General features: G+C 39.4%; 1 long non-coding RNA gene across 1 annotated transcript in view; it reads right to left on the bottom strand.

Annotated features, from left to right (window-relative positions):
* LOC308495922 overlaps positions 1-20480 on the bottom strand; it is a 66013-nt gene that overhangs the window by 5134 nt on the left and 40399 nt on the right. Inside the window, exon 3 of the long non-coding RNA XR_013993078.1 lies at positions 19917-20116. This is a non-coding gene — a long non-coding RNA (uncharacterized lncRNA). The remainder of the gene's footprint in view (positions 1-19916; positions 20117-20480) is intronic.

Raw genomic sequence — 20480 nt, 5'->3', positions numbered from 1 at the left:
AGCTTTTAAAATCCTTTCATGTTATCTGATGATAACAGATAATGCTCTTAGAAGGATTTAAATCTTAGCCGTGCCCCTTACCAACTCTGTGCCTTAGTCTGTTTCAGCCTGTGTGTTCACATTTTCAAAATGAAAACAATACCTTCTAGTTCATCAAGTTGCATTCAATGATATAATCCACGTGAGAGCTTAACACATCGTATTTCTAGAAGAACCAATGTCTCAAAAAGACCAAATACTTGCTCAAAGGAGAGGCTTTGCTCACGGAGGCTGGGTCTTTTGTGCAGAGGACAAGAGAAGATACTGTTCCCAGTCAGACGTACTAGTAGAAAGGGGAGAGAATTTACTGACAAGTAATCCTGGGCTTCCCACGATCTGCGTCCAGTGCTGTCTAGTCTTTGTCAGAGACAAACCAGTCAGAGAAAGACTGCTTTTGAGGACATCACACATCAGCATTCGTCTGGCAAGGAACCTGCTTTTCCCTCTGAACTGGAAAAGGCAAACTAAATTCGAGTCAGATGCCCACATTTACTAAATAAGGGACTACCACCTCAGAATGCTTCCTTTTCCAGCCCAATCAGTGACCGAGCCAAAAGCAGCACGGAGTCTCCTGGTTTTTCATGGCCTCAGTCCTCTCTACCCCACACTGTGGTGCAAGGACCTGTGAAAGCGGGAGTGGGGTGAGATAAAGAGTTCACGGCGAGCAGCATCCATTTGCTTTCCCTAGTAGGTAGGAACCTACCCAGGCAGGCAGCTTGCAACATGAAGCTAAAGGTTATCGAGGCAGCATAATGGGAAATACAAATCTTAGAAAGAAGGGAGCAAGCAGGTGACAGCAGGTGCAGGGATATTCGAGGTACTGCAGAGCTCCTGAACACATAATGATCATGTAGGTGTCTGCTTTGTTTCTGCTGTGGAACATTGGGGTAAATTATTAATAAGATGGTTTGTGCAAGTAGTGATGAAAAAGAGACCTGTTTTTGCCTAACAGACTTACGAAAATGGGAGGCAAGGGGCTTTTGCTTTTTGGTCTGAACTTCAAAAATACATTCAAAGCAAACGTGTAGGTGGTATCTGTGCTCTTCATAAAGAAAGGGAAGCAAAAAAACAAAGGTTGGATGAGAGCAAGCACCCCTAAGTAAAGTTAGCTTAGAAGAGTGGTGTTGTTGATATTTAGCCCTATTCTCCCAACCCACTCTAACCCTGGAAAATCAGTTTTACATTTTAAGACTAGAGAAAGTTCGTTAGGTGAGTTTCTTTATTTTTAGAATAGGTGTTCCTATTCTTAGATTCTCTGACTTGGACTCAGAGAGACAGAAAATACTACATTCATTTCATTTAGTGGGGGTTTTTCCCCACTGTTTATAATTTTATGTTATTTTTATTTTAAACATGTTTTATTTAGTCCACTATTTTTTTAGTGGTGAACAACGAAAATTTAAATTTCAAATCCTGGCTTTTTAAGAGTAATTCGATTTGTAAATTTGGGGCCCATACTCCTAAGTAGCAATAAATCACCTGCAGTTAAGAGAGGCCATCCCTCCCGATGGGTGGGTACTTTCCTGCTGCCCTTGGGTTCCTGCACTGTTGTGGTCCTAAGTCTTCTTATTTCCCACCTGACCCTTCACACATGGCCTTTCCTTGTCCTGCCTCCAAAGATATTTAAACCTGTTTTAAATATTTTTTATTCCTTCCACACGAGAGCTTAGTTGAATCATTTTTCTCAACACGGTTCTACCTTCTGACCTTAAGACATGGCACAGAGGTCATGGGCTGACAGAGGCACATTGCTGAACAACATGTTTTTTAAAATTTCTACAATTATTATCATTATTATTTTAAGATGCGCACATGGTGTTTAGCGGTTAAATGTTCATTGTTGCAAAGGAAAAATCATTGTGTGAGATCTTGCTCCTTCAAGTCTGTATCGCTCCATTTGTGTGCCTGTCGTAGAAGAGGAAAACAACAGCTATATAGCATCTTTCATGTAAGAGTGTTACGATAGTTGGCAAGAATCAACTAAATTATTTTGAGATAAAATGGAGGTTGTAAGTTTCACAAGCATTATTATTCATATGAGAAAATGTGAAGCCTGCCTATGAGCCATGTACATGAGAGCGTTTGATAAATGACAACTGACTGATGATGATGGGAAGACAAAGTCATATAATGTTGAACTAGCAAAGATAAAAGTGACATTAAGGCAAGTTTTACTGCAAGCTTGGTTTGTTTGCTGTTTCTTATAGACTGCAAAGATGATGCCCTCCCTTGAGGTCTATGCTGGTGAACCCTCCAGGATTTAAGGACATTCTGGACATGAAACGTTAAATTTTCTGCCAAATCTGTACTGCCTGCAATCACAACTACCTTGCCCCAGCATCTCAGAAGCATAGGATGTGAAGCTCTGCTCCAAGCTGCTGAAGACTTCCAGGATGAACAGAAACACAGGAGACTTCCCAGCTCTCCAAGGAGGAATAACTTCTCTTCCATCCTCTTCATCTAGTGGAGGGTGAACTTGCCATGGTTTTGAACCTCAGCTCTGAAATCTAGTAGCCATGTTAACGAGAGGCTACCTCACCCTATCAGAGCCTGTGAGATGAGGAAAACAGCATTTTCCTGAGATGGCTGCTATGAAGGTCTGCGTTGCACTAGACAACTTGTGTGAGCCCCTGTACATCCATGTGTTAAGCTTTTCTTCTGAGCTGTGCTCTGGGAGTTTGACCCAAAGTCACATCAATAGGCTCGGTGGCTACCTGACTTCCTGTAAGTTGTGCCCATGGGGGCACCAGTAGAAGATGAGTGGTAAGTGGAGACAGAGATTCAGGTATTTACTCCTCCAGTTTCCTCCCTGCCAGATTGCTGTGGGTTGGGCACTTCTCACACAGAAGCCCACGACTCCTATCAGACAGCCTTCTCCAAACCACTACCCTCTCTGGGTTCCAGCATTGGGGTCCCATTCCTATCATCAGGGTACATTATCCTGTGTGGTTTCTTTAAACTCTGCCCACACTTTGTAAGCAGTTTCTTTGTTGAACTCTCCTCAAATTACCTGGTGGGCCTGCTGTCTCTTTCTTATCAGGACCCTGGATGATATTTATATGAGCACCTGGCTATGTACTAGAGGCTCAGTAGATGGTAATAATGTTCACTGGCTCTGTAATCATGGTCAGCTTCATAATGTGTTTTAGGCAGCCGTGCTTCTTGTTCAGAAAAGGAGATAACCTACAAAAATGTGATTCTGCTTCTATATCTGCAAAGTGGTTTGGAAATGGAAATGTGTGAACAGATTCAGCCAAATAGCACTACATAACAATTTTCATCAGGCTAGATGTGACCTCTTAAGCTGAAAGAGAATCTGGAAAAATCAGAGGCCCTGGGACCATGAATCAGTTTTGCTTCCTGAAGGATAGGGGAAGCCCAAACTTCTGGAAGAGGAAAATGTGTTCTAACAATCAGTGAGTAGGCTTGTGATGGGCCTCAAGAGGTGGATCCCAGTATCACCTGGGAACATGCTAGAAAGGTAAACTCCCTGGGCCCCACTTCAGACCTACAGAACCAGACAATCCGAGTTGGAGCCCAGCAATGTGTGTTTGCACAGACCCTCCAGGGGATTCTAATGCACGCTGAAGTGCCAGAACCACTGAACCTGGATAGTTACTAGAACTAGGAACAGTCAACATGCAGGAGTCCAGGTAAGCAACTGGCCTATCTAGCAATAAAGAATTCGGGAGCAGGGGGATTCAGAAACAAGGAGGCTTGCTTGGGGAACTCTGTCATTAGGGAGTGGGAATTGGTTCACAGCAGGAATCAGTCCCCAGATACAGTCAAGGTACAATCAAGGCAGCACACCAATATCCCAGGTGCTGGGGTCTAACTGAATAAGTAACCAGAGCACTGCGCACCGGAAATAAGAAATGCAGGACACTTGTGAGAACTGGGGACCTTAGCAGCCTGGGGTCTGAAATAGCTAGAAACTCAATTATCAGAAGTGAAACTCAAGATCAGGACTGGAGAAGCATGCTGAGTGACTCAATGTTTGGGACATGAGTATTTGACCGGGGCTTTCTAAGTCCCTTGTGCCCCAAATAGGATGACCCTAAGAGCCATAATGTAGCTATTTCTTCTGGGGACAACTGGAAGTTTTGGCTGTGAGTCGGGGGTGAGTACAATGGCCTAATCTTCAGGCAGTACCTAACCATCACCCCTGCACACCAGCCACTCCCTGGCCAGCTGGCTTTCTGATTTAGCTCATTGTTTTTCAAACTAACTTATACATGCAGACCTGTGGTTTTCGGGTTTCAGTTTGTGGCAGAATAATTTATTGAGATATTGTGGGAACAGAGCCAGGAGTGCAGTTTCCAGGCTCTCGGCCTCACGTGGAAACGTGCTGGCTCAGGTAGTAGATGGCCACCAGCTGTGGCTACTTGGCCGTCAGCTGTACCCAGTGAACCATTGGCCACTAATATAACGGCTGTGGCTACGCTAGCAGCAAATGGGGGGCTAGCAAGAAAATGGTGGCTGGCAAGAGTGGACTGCAGTTAGCATGGTGGGTTGTGGATTGCAGAGAAGTGGATGGCAGGTCACAGATAGTGTGGCTCCAGCTTCCTGCGTCTCCAACCCAGCCGCCAGCGAGACTATAGTAGTATGACTCCCCTATATATGGCTCCGTGGGTGTTCCTTTTTGGCCTCGTCATGTCCTGCGTGCTTATGTGAGGAGTGGGACCAGAGACCCCGCATGACTCCCTGCATCACAGATATCACTTGGTGTTGTGTTCTCTGTGTTTTCTCCTTGCTTTATTCCTAGACGTTAGCCAGCCTCCTGGTATGCTCTTGCTTTTGCAGGATTGAGAGCAGAAACAATCTCTCTGTCTGACATCTGAGAAAGCTGCAGTTTATTGAAGGGCAGAGAAGAGTGGGAGCAGCAGCAGTGGGATACAGGCAATGCCTTTACAGGCAACAGGAAGGGAGAAAGAGAATGTGGTGGAGTTAGGAAAACCCACAGCAGTGGCATTCCTGGCAGTGCCAGGCCAATGTAGTCACCACTGTTCCTTCAGGCCTTGGGGTACTTGGCTTCTTGAGAGGGTTCTTTGCCCCCCAAATATGACCAGGAAGCAAAGCCCTGGACCTGAAGGACACTTTATTCCAGGGCAATAAAAGCGTCTTTTAATCCATAGGCTTCTCATGGGCCTAATAATCACCTACTGAAAAGTCAGAATCCTGGGGCCAACCCCAGACCTGATTGAACAGTAGCTCTGGGGTGGAGGTCAGATGTCCCTATAATAGATATTTCTAAGATAGAACTCCTTTCAGAAACTTTGGAAAAGGTGAAGCAAAATCTGCAGTGTTCTCCTCATACCTGCAGGAGGGTCTTTTCCTTGCAAACACACATAATAGAAAGTATCTTTATAAAAATAAGCAATCCTAGTTCTTGGCATCTTTAAGGCCCACCAGCTCATATCCCGAGGAACAAAGCTGAGAAAATTTCCTCAGTCACTCACAGAAGCCGTAACCCTGCCCCCCGCCCTTTATTATGAAAAAATTTATAGCTGGTGAAAATTGAAGTGGACCCATCAATTTCACAGTCCATACAAAGCATGAGTCAATGACACACCATCCTGATGATTAATGCTGCTACGTGTAGGCATTAGAAATTTTTCCTCAAAGTGAGTTTTTATTTTGTACTCTTGCAAATGTTAACTATGAAATGGGACAGTATTTGGATGAATCAGTTGTGAACGTGCCACTGTGCTTAACAGATGTGAATCCACACCTACTCCCTCCATGGACACTTGGTGTATAATGGAAATGCAGTCAGAATCCGGCTTTGTGGTTACGTCATCCTTATGTAATAATATTTATTTCCATGGAAGAGATCATAATAATACACTGTCACCCAAGAGGTTACTCCTACGGCCTGTCAGGATGCATGAAGCTTCAGCCTAAATGGGTGGACCCACTGATGATCTGTACCAGCTGTTGGCAAACTAGATAGAGCCGGAGGATCAAATCTGGCCCACCACCTGTCTTTGCATGGCCCATGCACTACAAATGGTTTTTATAGTTTTTAATTGTTGGGAAAAAATGTTTTTAATATTTTTTTAATATTTTGTGAACATCAACATTATACAAAATTAAAATTTCAGTATCCATAGAAAGGGCTATTGGCACCCCCTCACCTTTACTCATTCTTGTGTTTATTGTCTGTGGCAGATTGTAGGGACTGACAAATTGGATACAATTTTGTGTTTATTGCCTGTCACACTAAGACAGCGGACCTGAGGAGTTGGCACGGAGACCACATGGCCCATGAAACCAAAACTATTTACTCTTTGGCTCTATACAGAAAATCTTTACCAATGCCTGATCTATAAATTTGGAGTTTTCATCTTTTCAGGTGTATAAATGGGGAGAAAATAACAACAGGGAATTTAATAAAGACCTTTGGGAAGTTTGGCTTTTTATTTATAGCAAGCATGGCAGTTTGTATGTATGAGGTCGCTAGGTAAATAGGAGAGGCTTCCCTTTTTGTGTGTTAATATTTACTGTGTTTCCAATGGTATGGTGGTTACCAGAGGAAAAGTTGAGGGAGGTAGAAAAGGGCAAAGAAAGTCAAATATATGGTGCTGGAAGGAGACTGGACTTTGGATGGTGAACACACAATGCAATATAGAGATGATATATTATAGAATTGTACACGTTAAACCTATATAATATTATTAACCAATGTCAGCCCAATATATTTAATAAAATTTAAAAATATATATTTAGTGTGTTTCCTTACACATTTTTTCATATGGATACATATTTCTTACCTAACTGACATTATACTATACATGCAGGTATATGTAGACTCTTTAAGTACAAAAGCATATCCCTCTTTTAGTCATTTAATATTCATGAATGAGTTTCATGTCAATAAAAATTATTTAAAAACATTGTTCAAACAACTGGATATATGACAAGGAGCATCTTACATTCTCTATTAAGTAAGACAATAGCCATAAAAGACTAGTCAAAAAAATCATTTTGTCCACTGAGCATCTCTTCCTTGGAGTAAAAGCCACAAGCAGGTGCTGAAAGAGGTCAGGCAGGTAATGGACACGTGAGACGGTCAGCTCAAAGAAAAAGGCACTCTTCCAAATTCTTTTGAAATGTATGGACTTCTCAGTGTATATTTCATTGCCTTACTTTTTGTGGAGATTTATAAAAAATTCATGTTTCTTAGTTATAGGAAGCACAACAGCGAGATGATAAATGGCAACTGAAAACTGAGCTCTGTAACAGTGAAGACAATAGGGAGTCACAGGATTGTGAGCCACCGGGTACTATATTCCCCACACTAAATCACAGATGCCATGTGGGAATAGCCAGCATTTCTAGATTATGCAGCATGATCAAGAGTATTACCAAAAAGAGTTGAGCATGTTCTTTTTTTGTAAAATCTCTATTTTTAAATTCTGGGAACAATTACTTTTTTTCATTAGACACCATATTGGCTGAATCTATGGACCAACGATTTACAACTTCTTATAATCTCTGGCAGCAAGGTCCGGCCACCAGATCTCTATGTCTAAGGACCCATTAGCCTGACCAACCAGCCAGATTTGCCCAAGACAGTCCTTGTGCTAGCACGGAAAGTCCCAGGGTTCAGGAGACTACTTGAGTCCTGGGCAAACCTAGAAGGTAATCACCTTAGTTAACTTCACCTGACTCTGATTTTTTTTTTTAATTTGATCAGCACACACACACAAAATTTGTTTGCAAACTTATGATGAATGATTGGCTTTTTGATTTTTTTTCTTCTTTTTTACTTTTCTTCTTTCTACTTCAGCAGCTTTGTTTTCTGATAAACAGATCAGGATGTTGAAAGACCTGGATTGGTCACAGATGTTCCATTCCATTTCTGGATCCATTTTATCAGCTGCACCTGCAAGTTACATTGACTAGCAAATGGCAAACCAATAATGAAACTCGATAGCACACCAAGAAACTGACAGCAGACACTGATAGCGTTCTCTTAATGAATAATCTATCCCAAGTCAGGCATTAAAAAAAAGAAAAAAAAAGATTATAAGAGCAATAGAATTACCTAACATCTGTTCTATCTATTATAGGTTGAGCTGAATTAAGATACTAAACAGCTAACAAGGGTGGCTCCACTGCCATGAAGCCAATGAAATGCTTGGAGATGCAAGAGAATCTGCCCTTCTTATAAAGAGATGCCCTTGTTCAGTTGATGGTTTTGTCCCACCAATAGCTTTTTTGATGGGTACTGGGGATTACCTTGCTCTATCCCCACTCTAGGCCCCTTTAAGTGTGTTGAGGCTAAAAAGCTAAAACTGCATTTCCCAGGTATGGTTTGCAGTGCTGTTCTATATGTGATTTGGGCACCTCCTATTAGATGCACTCATACATGACGGGCTCAGAACTGAGTCATGTGGCAGAACAGGCAGCATACAAGGCATTCACTTTGCTGGTGTAGACGAGAGCAGAGAGGTGCGAATCTGCACCTGGCAACATCCTGATTCGATAGCTTCCTGATCAGTGTAGAAGTGACAGCCCCCTCTTAATGGCCTGATTCTACAGTGGGCTTGGGCTCATTCCTGGTAACAAATCCTAGATCTCTTCTTCTCATCTCCTAGCAGTTTGAAAATTATCAATACTCCCTAGTAAATACCATGATACTTACGGTAGCCAGAGAAAATTTTATTCTTTTCAATAGGAATACTGCTTAATATAGCCCATTTTAAGTTTTCTTGAAGGCTGTAGCTTTAAAAATAATTAAAACTAGAGAAATGGATAGTACTACGTTTCTTGTGAAATTCCCTACAGTCTGTGGGAAGAGGACGAGGGAAGTAAAAGGTTAAAATCGTTCAAAATAATAAAGCCTGGATTATTGGATCATCAGTGGCCATTTCACATTTTCTGATTTTTCTACCTAAGGATTATTGGTTTCATGTCCATCTTCCCTCCTAGACTGTAAACTCCTTGAGAACTGAGAGCATTATTTATATAGTCAACACTTTATGTGCAATATCTAGCATAGTTCTGGCTTATAGTAGATGCTCGATAAACATTAGGTGACTGTCTAAAGAGATAGGGGCAGTTAATGAACATTTCAAGGTAGGATGTGTATCTGTTCAGTAATATTAACAGTTACCATTTATCAAGCACTGCTAAGAGAATGGTTTTATGCTAGTCATTTTTTATATATTATTTCACCATTTTATGGAGTAGGTTTTATTACCTTCTTTTTACACATAAAGAAATTGAGTCTCAAAAGAGATCAAGTAAGAATCATAGTTAGTAATTGTGTTTTTATTTAAATTTATTAAAAATTCTGATTTCAAAGCCCAGGGTTTGGTTTCTATTATACCCACACTTTCAGTTTTAAGGACTCAGTGTCTTTTGAGGCAGCTACGAATCTCTTCAGAGTGACTCAATTGTATAGGAAATCCAGAGCTTCTACAGTTCCTTCTTCAGTCCATAGGAAATCATTTTAAAAGGATTTCTGGTATTTGGCTGCATCTTTATATGGAAATACTCCTTCATGTAGGGGGCTTCTCCTTTCCACTCATAGGATCATACCTGGAAGTGGGGAGACCTCCCCATACATGTTCTACTACAGGCTGAGTCTCTACTCTCAGAATGCCTTTATGATTCTGCCAAAAATTCTGAAGACACGAAATTCTGAGGACACCCACACTAATTTTCTGTGCAGGAATTCTTTCAGAGAAAACTTATTTTGCCCAAGATTTATTTCCATAGCACCGTCATATTCACTTTGAGAGTGCTTATGGACTCAACTTAAAAACCCCTTTTGGGAAGGGATTAAGATGTACAAACTGCCAGTTATAAAAACAGTCACAGGGATGTAAAGTACAGCATAGTCAATAATATTATAATAACTACAAGTATGTATGGTGTCAGATGTGTACGAGATTTATTGGGGAGATCGCTTTGTAAGTTATATAAATGTCTAATCACTATGCTGTACACCTGAAGCTAATGTAATATTGTATGTCAACTGTAATTGAAAAATTGAAAAAAAAACCTCTTAAAAGCCAATGTGACACAGAAGGAACTTGGTTTCTTCTGTCACACTTTATTATCCATTCATATATTCATGCATGGGTTCAACAAACATGTATATAGCCTTGACTCCCTGTAAGACACTGTCAGAAGCTCCATTTAAATGTAATAGTTTTTTCTCTCCAGTCACCACAGTAAAATGAGGAAGGTTGAAACATGCTGTTTTGTAGTAAACATTTTAAGTGTTTCCAACTTTGGAACATTAAATCCTGCCTGTATGACTATAAGAAACAGTTCCTTTCTTGTAGAAACCTGTGGACGAAGCTTAGTCATAAAAATACGTATACCTTGAACTTGAATTTGACTCATCTTCTTTCAGATTGATATAAAGTGTCCCTTGGCTACATATCAAGTCACACTAGTTCAAAAACATGCCCATGATATCCAACACAAAATCTAATATTTCAAATGTAATATGTTGTCTCTGTTTTCTGAGATTTCTTAGATCCTTAGATCCCATTACGTTAACAAAGGGTTGCTTCTCTCCTGGTCTTCTCATCAGAGTACAGGCACTGATATAAAAAAAAAAATGCCCAACTCTAGCAGATTTTAAATGAAATATTTTTGCTGGAACCACTTTAAACGAAGAAAAATTTTCCCTGACCTTTTCGCCCAGCTGTCCTCCTGAGAGAGTAACTTGGACACCAACTGATCATTATGGATTTGAGTCCAGGTGTAGAATACACTCAAGCAAGGGATCAAGGCTCATTATTGTTATACCTGCAAGGAAAAGTTACTGCAGTTCAAGGTCTATTAGAAAAATTACAACTTGCCCATAAAAATTTTGCTTTGGGCTAAAATATGGCATATGAGTTTCTAGTCCGTAAGTACCTTAAAATCAGAAAACTCAATTAGGTACTCCTAAATTAAACGGCTGTTAATTGGCAGAGAATTGAGTTTTGATGTTTCAAAACTTCTTGCCAAAAGCTTAAGAGACATTTTAATGTTTAAACATATAGTGAAAATATAGCATAGCAATTAGAGTAAGAAATCTGAGAAGTCAATTTATATTCGGCTTCCTGCCACTCCCCACCCACCTCCCTAACTATGGGAGCCATTTCTTAAATATTTCTGCCCTGGTATTTCTCTAAATGAAAAACTGCAATATTTACCCTTTCCCAGAGGTGTCAGGGAGCCAACTTAAAGACTCAAATCCTCTTTTCAAGTTCAAGCGCCCTTCCAAGGAAGGAGGCCATCACAAAGTCTTCCATCTCTCAGGTCCTCAGTGATCACGGAGCATAGACTTACCCAACCATTCAGAAAACAGGAAGTCAGCTGCCAAGCTACTCTTACTGCTGTATACCTGCAGCAGAAAAAGGATTTCACCTTTTGCTAATTCCCAACAGAGAGGGCTTTGTGCCTCAGAGAGAATAATGGATTTAACCATTTTACTGACCCAGGTTTGAAAACTAACTCCCACTTTCTGACTGAGTGGACCTTTTTCTTGTTGATGAAGTCAGGGTTGCTAGTTCTGAGCAATGACGTAAAGTGCCCAGTGCACGGTGGGCAATCAAAGGCAACTGCAACAAGGAACATCAATCAAGTGAAAGAGTCTAAACCTGTAACAATTCACTGGCCAGCCGTGCAGGTAGGTCTCCCTGCCAGCCTTGGGGAGGCCTCCCATTCCAGGAAAATCAAGTCCATACAGGCAGGGGGTTTTCTCTCATCCTCATGCAGAGAAGCAAATGGAGTGATTTGGATTGGGAAAATATATTCAGACATTGCTTTGGAGAAGATGCTCCAGGAATGAAGGGTATTTTTCATATCCTGGGAAGATCATATTAGGATTTCTCCAAAAGAAAGCATGACTTTCTTTTTCTTATATAGTTTTTGTAATGATTTCTAATATAAATTTGCTTATTTAATGGGAATACAATGTGCAATTCTGTATTTCTTAATAATACTCTAAGGAGCAATGATAGTGAAAGCTCAGAAAGCTTATTAAGACTAATGCCCAAATGTGGTTAAATGCATTAAAAAGCCTTAGTAAAGAATATGCACTATTGATCCCACTCACAGTCTTGGCTTTTGAAGTGGGTCCATTAAGGCACAGCATGTTATTAATGCAAACTAGTCCCCAGTGCATAGGTCTCCTCCATCTTGAAATGAGGTGGCATAAAACTGAAGCAGAAAAAGCCTGGAAATTGCTGAATAATTACAGTCTTTTTTCTCTCTATGTTTTATATAATTTACTTACATAGAATTTTCAATACTTAGTGTCTCATGTGCAAACAACAGTTTGCAAATTGGTTAAAGGATATAATAAAATATATTTTTCATATATCGCAAAAAAATTACTTTGTCTTCCTTCCTAGGGGCCCAATAAGGACAAATAATAGACTCCAGGACAATTTAGATGCAAATAAAGTTTATATTACTGAATCCTCATGGTCCAACATTTTATTTATCAAGAAAACTTCTAGACTATTCATCTATATAAGAAACCACCTCTCCCTCTAATTATAATTTTATTCCGTGATGAGCAGCCCATCAAAAATATTTTCAAGCATTTTCTGCTAGAGATGACAAAGGTGTTTTTTTTTTTTCTTCAGTAGATTTTAAAAATTGAGCTGAAATTCACGATATAAACTTAGGCCATTGCATAGTGTACAGATCAGTGGCATTTCATAGATTGACAATGTTATCCAATACCACCTCTATTTAGTTCCAAAACATTTTCATCACCCCCAAAGAAAACCCTGTATACACTGAGCAGTTATGCCCTATCCCTTCACCCCACTCCTCTCCCCAACCCTTGATGACCACCAAGGTTTCATTACTTTAAAGTTGCTTACAGACAATTAGAGGAAGAACTTTCTGTCTTTACCATGGTAATGGTGGTAGTGACCTGGGTATTTGATAAATATGGAGATTCCTGGGCCTCTGCCCAAAGATATCCAATACAATCCGTACTGCATATCAGTCTAGGGGCCATTTCTCCAGATCTCTGAACACACTAGGGAGCTTTCTCTGCCCCTAATACATACCTTCAGCCTAATAGAGTAATGGAACTGTGAAGAGAAAGCCTTTGTGAGAAGTTTCCTCTGGTGGAAATGGCAAGACAGGGTGCAGGAGAGAGTCAGATCGGACCAGGGGAGGGTTTGGAGGATGGTGCAGTAGTGTACATGCTGGAGTACAGATGTGTGCAGTTAAGAAGCTTCTGTTGGAGTGTCATACTGAGAAGGAACAAAAGTGGGAAGATGGGAGGGAGGGAATGAAGGAAGGAAGAAAGGAAAGAAGGAAGGGAGTAAAAAAGGAAGGGAGGGAAGACATTCAAGGTACCTGTGATCAACTTTTTGCAGAAGGAGAGCTGCTTGCTCATTTTTTTCAGGGAGAAAGGAGAAGGCAGGTACAAATGCAGGCAGTTTGTGGATATGGTGGAGGGGAGGTAAGGTGCTTCTTGACTGATGTGTTCAGCTCTCTCTCCGCAGCATAATACATGATTCATTGCTGAGAGTGGGTGGTCGGCATGTGGGAGTGTGTGTGGTTCTTTAGAGGAGAATGGAAAAGGCATGAAGTTGCAGAGAATGAGAGCAAGCTTCCTAGAGAAGCTGAGCAAGTTTGCAAGGCAGTGCTGAGGGCGCAGCTGAGATTGTAATCATGAATGTGCAATACTTCCAGTTCTGCTGGTTGTGGGATTTTCTTAGTAGGCCCACCTCCTCAGTACAGTCAAAGCAAAGCAGATGTGGAAGCTCATCTGTGGTTTGGGTTCACCAAGAAGAGAGCAGACTAAGGGTGTGGAGGCATTTGTAAAAGAAAACTCAGACTCTGTCAAGGATACATTGAACTTAACAGAGAAAAGCTTTCATCATCGGTGAAAATGATAGGAACTGATTGTTTTCCCCATCCTCACCTGTAGCTCGTCTCTATTCTGTTCTCTGCCCAGCTTCATGACAAATATTCCTTTCCTGCAATGAATATTTTTAATGGCATTTTTAAAATACACCTGTCATGAAAAGATAATTCACATAGGAACTAATGTGATCTGATAACCAAACTGCAAAAATAGTTTCAGCATCACTAGCAAAGAAATTAATATGTATTTGTTAAACTACAACTAGCTTTGTTTCTTATAAGGGAGATGTGTTGCATTTATATGTCCAGACTCCTTCTCACCCATTTTATAACCAAATCCTCTTCCCCTACCAGTGTATAGGAGGGACTTCCATTTCCCTTGATAAAGGTTTCCATATGTAGAGACTTTAATCAGGGATACCCCGGACCTTCTTCCCACATCCGGTCCTCCCTAAGCATGGGAATGAGTGATTTATCTGAAAACACTGAGCTTTTCCACTTCAGACTCTTTTTCTCTTGCCTGTTTTTATGAGGCAACCTCTCTGCAAACTGCACATGTCCTAGTCTGTTCTCTGTCTTACGCAAGGGGCCTGCTCCTGGGGGAGACCAGGAGTACCGAGCTGCATCCTGTGACTAAGCAGACAAATCTGTTTAACTCAGGGCTGAAGAATTAGCAAATCCACCTGCTGTGGAACCATATTTTCTAGGTTTATCAGTAATAAAGCTGATCTTTTGGTTTGTTTTTTTTGTTTGTTTGTTTTTTAATCGCCTAAAGTTCTATTGCTTATTGCCCAGAACAGAGCTCAGAGCTTGCCAAGATTTCTCAGTTTGTGGCGCCCCTGGTGTCTCAGTAATTTCGTCCTGGTGTTCCTAGGCCCAGGGAGACACCTAACAATTCTGTTTATTAAGGAGTTAAGGTTCAAATAACTTAATAAGTACTTATATCCAAACAATTTACTAGCCGTTTGAAAAAAATGTGTAATTTGAGAGAAGTAATAATAGCTACTTATTCTAAAATAGTCACAATTACTTACCAATAGGGTATGTGTACCTGTTGGGCCCTATGCAGTTTCTGAAATCAGACTATACAACACCACCCTCATTTCCTGTTCCACTTTGACTTTCATGAGGGACTTAGTTTTGATCACAGCAATTACCAAAAAACCAGCTTCAAAAAGATATGATGTCACCAAAGAAATGTAATGTGATCTCATTTTGAGACTGTGAGCTACCTTGAGCTAATAGTTCATGTGCTATCCAACAGATGTTGAATATCTCTGTTTCCCTCTGAAATAAATTTTTTTAGTGGAATCCAGGGGTTCATGACCCCTTCTACTGCAGGACAACCTCTCTTTATGAACAAGTTGTATTCCAAAAGTTTGTTTGCTTCAGGCTGTTTGAAATTAAAAATACATTTTTCAATAGAAATTATATTGAATTACAATGAGGTCATTATAGTGAGGTCATCCCCAGGCCAAACCAGGCCAAATGCTTACTAGAGTAAGACTAATGCTGTACAAACCTCTGAACATTCAGGTACATGAGTCAATTAGAACAAATGGCTGAGGACATCTCAGATTTTGTTTTAATTCTCTGCACATCTATATTCCCCAAAAGCTTAAGAGCAAGCTTAAGTGGCTCTATTATGTGCCCATGTTAGCATCCGTGTATTTTAAAATAAATACACAGAAAAGGCTAAATTTGTTCTTCATGTGGTTGACATACACCTGAAAATGCCTCCCCACTATGCCACCGCATTATTTAGAAGGTAATACCATAAATTCATGAGGAAATTCAAAACTACTCACTTGAGTAATGGAACACGCGCTTAAATGCTCTTGTAGACACTAGATCCTTTTGTGTGTGTGTGTGTGGATCAGATCTATTGTGTTTTAACTGAATACCAATTTGATCAGTGTTCCATTACAATATTCAAATGATCCATTTTCTAGTCTAAGTTTTCCAGTCTAAATATAACTATCTAGCAGTCATTTCTGCATTGTCAAAAAATCAGAGAAGTTGCTATGTGACAAACTATTAGCATAACTCATTTAACGTTTGAACTTGCCGTAGATTAAGATGTTCAAGCTTACAGACACTGTAATGAGAAAGGTCAATCGCTATGGATCACTTTTTCTAAAGGGTACAGTATGAGACATCTTCCAGACATATTCTCATTTAATTCTCACAAGTCTGGGAAGTAGGTATTACTTTCAAAACTTTACATATGCTATAATTTCTTAGGAAGATTAAACAATATTTCACAGTTACCAAAATAATATTTTTTAACTGGCAAGTAATTTGAAGTCGTTATTATAAAGCTGTTAGGGTGAACCAGATATTTTACATTTGCTGAAATCCATGAAGGTTAGAGTTATGATGCACTTAATTTCTTTAAACTATTCAAGTTCTTTGGTTACAAAAAAGAAAAACATATTCTGGTTAACTCAAGTAAAAAATGAAACATATTGAAAGGGAGTAGCTCCCAGAATCAAGGGTGAGCAACTATAATAGATTATTGGAAGAATGAGATATACAAAAATTCCCAGCACCTAGGTAACAGGAATTAATGGACCGGTTTCTTCAGGAAAACACTATAGAGATGATCATCTCTGGTCACTTCCTGTTGGTAAGGCTCAAAATTTGAATTTCTGGGAAGTTGACTCTAATTGGCCCAGTTTGAGTCACATGCCTTACTATTTTTCAGGAAGAGGCAAGGATCTTGATTATTCGGCCAAAATAGGGGAAGAGGTGTTCCCTAATGGAAAAACAATGTGTTATTTTTCAGAAAATGGAAAAAAGGATGCTGGACTGGAAAAAACATGAGATGTCTATAACAGTACATGACAGAGCTGGGATTCAAACCTCAAACTGTTCCAAATTCTTTACTTTTAACCATTTCCCTCTTTTCTTTCTCAATCACTCATTAGCAAAAAAAATAAAAAGTCCCAGTGGAGTGAATATATGGTAATTATTGCATAGGGCTTGGCACTACTGTGTACAAATTCAGTGATAATACACGCACTCACGGAAAGGTCTTCAGGGGGCCCAATGGCAGGTCTTGCTGATGGTTTTTGCATCTTGTCTGTTGGTCTCCATTGTGCTATGACCTGCTTGTTAGGAAGCAATGTTAGCAGCCATGCTAGTCTAATCAACCAAATCTGGTATCACTGAGTTGTCTCAGTTGTCAGTTCAATTGTGGAAGTGTATACTTTCGATTTCCAGCAGGCTGATGTCAGAAAGCTAACATTATTGCTGTTCTTAATGTCATCCAGCAGTTTCATTCCTGGTTTACTTTCTCAGTGTCAGTTCTGGGGAACAAAATATCAACTTATATTTTAAATTTTCCAAGTGCTTTTTTGAAGTAAAGACTTATTTTTCTACAAAATTCCCATGGTGTTTATGAATGTAAAAAGAGATGGCTTAGGTTGTAAAATTTTGCTTTTTACATTAAACATGTATTTTAAATTGTAAAGTAGCTATCTGAAAGTCCCTTTGATATTTTTCAATTCTCACCATTCAATATCTTTGTTCTATGAAGCTACAACATACGTATATTATTTTGAGATGCCTGAAGGCTTTATTGGAACCATGAAACCAGGCTTCTTTTTTTTCTTAAAATGTTGTATGTGTTTTAGTCTAACTTGGTCCTAGTGAGTAAAATCAAGCAACTAAGTGTTAGCAGAGGGAAGAAAGGAAGGAAAAAAGGAAGGAAGGAAGGAAGGAAGGAAGGAAGGAAGGAAGGAAGGAAGGAAGGAAGGAAGGAAAGAAGAGAGGGAGATGAATTACTCTTCACTACCATTTATTGAGTCTGTAGGACATGCAATGGTACATGTCTATACACAAAGTTTCAATTAATGGCAAGATAATTACTGCTAAAAATGATAGGATAAAGAGAAATAAAAAATCATGACATTGCTCCAACAATGGACTCTGGCTGTGCTATACTGAAGAATTTAATAAGAATCCATTCACTATTTTGAAAAGGACTCCTGAAGGTTCAGTTAGACTTACTGAGCAGAGGGGCTAAGGGCATTGCTCGAGATCTAGATTATGGGACTTCCAATCCCAACTTTACCATTTAACAGCTATGTGATCAAAATCAAATAATGCCATATTACTTCTCTGGGCCTCAGTTTCCTCAAATGCAAAATGGGTGTGTGTGTGTGTGTGTGTGTGTGTGTGTGTGTGTGTGTGTGTGTGTGAGAGAGAGAGAGAGAGAGAGAGAGAGAAGAGAGAGAGAGAGAGAGAGAGAGAGAGAGAGAGAGAGAGAGAGAATACTTCTAAGGTATGTAGAATGGTGCCTGTGAAACCATGAAAATTATCTTGTAGAAACAATATCTAGTGACATACAGAAATGTTTGCTATAAAACAGTATATACAGCAAGAGTATGAGTCTAATTTTATTTTTTATGTTACATATTGATATAGATATAAATTCACTACAAAAGAAGCATATGTAATATAATGTTAATAATCGTTATCTCTGAGCGGTACGGTTATCTTTGAGTAATAGGATTATGAGTGCTATTTACTTATTCATTTTCCAAATGAATAAAGTAAATTTTTATTTTCCAAATTTTACCAAATGGATCTGACTGATTGTATAATCAGGAAAAAAATGTCACTATAAGTATAATCACTGTTTGTTTGTTTTTTTGTTTGTTTTTCCAGTGGTTTTCTTTAAATAGAAAAGATAAAATCCAGCAGAAAAAGAACTTTCCATTTTGATGATTAAGATAAAAAATTTTTAAAAAAACTGGCCAAGTCACAGAAGAGTTAAAAAAATCTGAGGTTCAGTCCAGGGTACTTGAAGGAAAAGGAAAGTAATGTGGAATTCAGATTCAAGTGTATGTTTATATATTAACTGGAAAGCAGTAATTGTGTGACTTTACGTAAGCAACTTAACATCTATGACCTTCAATTCTCCATTTATAAATTAAGTCTTGTTGATGCCTGTTGTGGAGAATAGATGAAGTATATAAAGAGTCAGGCCCATGGTACACATTCAATAATGATATCTTTATCTTACAAAGTGGTCAATTTATCATCTTTATTTCTCATTAAATAAAAAACAATAAGAACAGTTTTAGGTAGCTTCCTGTCATAAACTGGAATTTAAGTGATCTCATGAATGTCATAAATAACTCAATAATCTATATTCTTTTTATTAGTGTTTGAGTCCAAAAGGCAAGAGTGGGTTCCATTTTTTTAAGAGACTATTTCTACATGATCGTCATTGTAACTACTATCTATGTGATTTAAAAAATAAAAAAGAATGATGAGCAAACTCTCCATTTAGAAAAAGAATGATTTAATTTTCTATTTTTAATAAATAGTAATTGTATTGTTTACTATGGGTCTCTAGGCGACTCACCTTGATATATCAAACACTGTTTTCATAATTTTTGTGTTCTAGTTAATCTCATGGTCAAATAGTGTCTAAATAAATGAGGGGTGGGGAAGTGAAAGACAAAAGTCACTCTATCATTACCTAATCCCAAGTCTCATTATTCTCAAAAGCTGTGCTTCTCAAATTTTAAAGTGTTTATGCATCTTTTGGGCCTCTGACTCAGTGGGTCTAGAATCGGCTCTGTGAGTCTACATTTCTGACAAGCTCCCAGGAGATGCTGATGTTACTGTTCTGTGGACCACTCTTTTAGCAGCTGGCTCTGAAAGGGCTCTAGGCATAACACTGTGTCTGGTCGAAATAATTCTCTATTATAGAGGACATAAATTGAGGAAAACAAAAGTTTCTCATGATTTCAGTATCCCAACCACCCACCCAATACATTTTTCTAAATATTTCTAAGCTTCTTCTCATTTTGTTCCTGCTGATTTACTCTCTAAAATCCACCTCCATCTGGTAAGTTGCTACTTACCCTCTAAAGTTCATCTCTGAAGCTAGATCTTCTGGGACTAGACCCACCTAGTGTCTGGTGGTAGCCAGGTCCCTGAACAAACCCCCACAAGCTGAAGGGGAGGTTTTTGCTTCCACTGGCTTCTCTGCTTATCCTCATTTGACTCACCGGCTCAGCACCCATCAAAGAGCACTTGAGAGACCCTTGTGTTGGGCAGAATGCCCTCTCGAGCACATTTCTCCCAATCAGGTATTCCCTCAGACTGAAGTTCTTTGGGACGTTGTAATCCACCTGGCCAAGGGGAGTCAGTGTCTTTTTTTACCCTTGAACTTCTGTATCGTCTTTTGAGTTCCTTGAGGTGAAGATACCTATAAAAATACAATGTGATATACCTATAAAAATACAATGTGATATACAAGTGTCCAAATAACACAGTAACATTTAATAATAAAAGCTGTTTTCTTTATAATATAAAAATGTTTCTGTGACTGAACCTCTTTTCTATCTGGCAAGGGCAAATTCAAACTTTCTGGCATAGATGGGCCAGGAAGGTAAAATAAGTAACTGTAATTGATCAGTTAGGGTCAGCATCCTGGCAAGCCATTTACTCGTCTGAGCAGGGCAGTATCCAGCCACCCGCCCACATGGGAATGCCACCCAGGGTTGCCAGATTGCTCAGATGCCAGAAATCCAGATTTTTATATGAAATCTCTCACTTAAACAAATCCAATT

Source organism: Rhinolophus hipposideros, assembly GCF_964194185.1.
Source record: "Rhinolophus hipposideros genome assembly, chromosome: 3".
NCBI lineage: Eukaryota > Metazoa > Chordata > Mammalia > Chiroptera > Rhinolophidae > Rhinolophus > Rhinolophus hipposideros.
The sequence above is the reverse complement of the archived record's forward strand: the minus strand, read 5'-3'. Positions and strand labels throughout refer to the sequence as shown.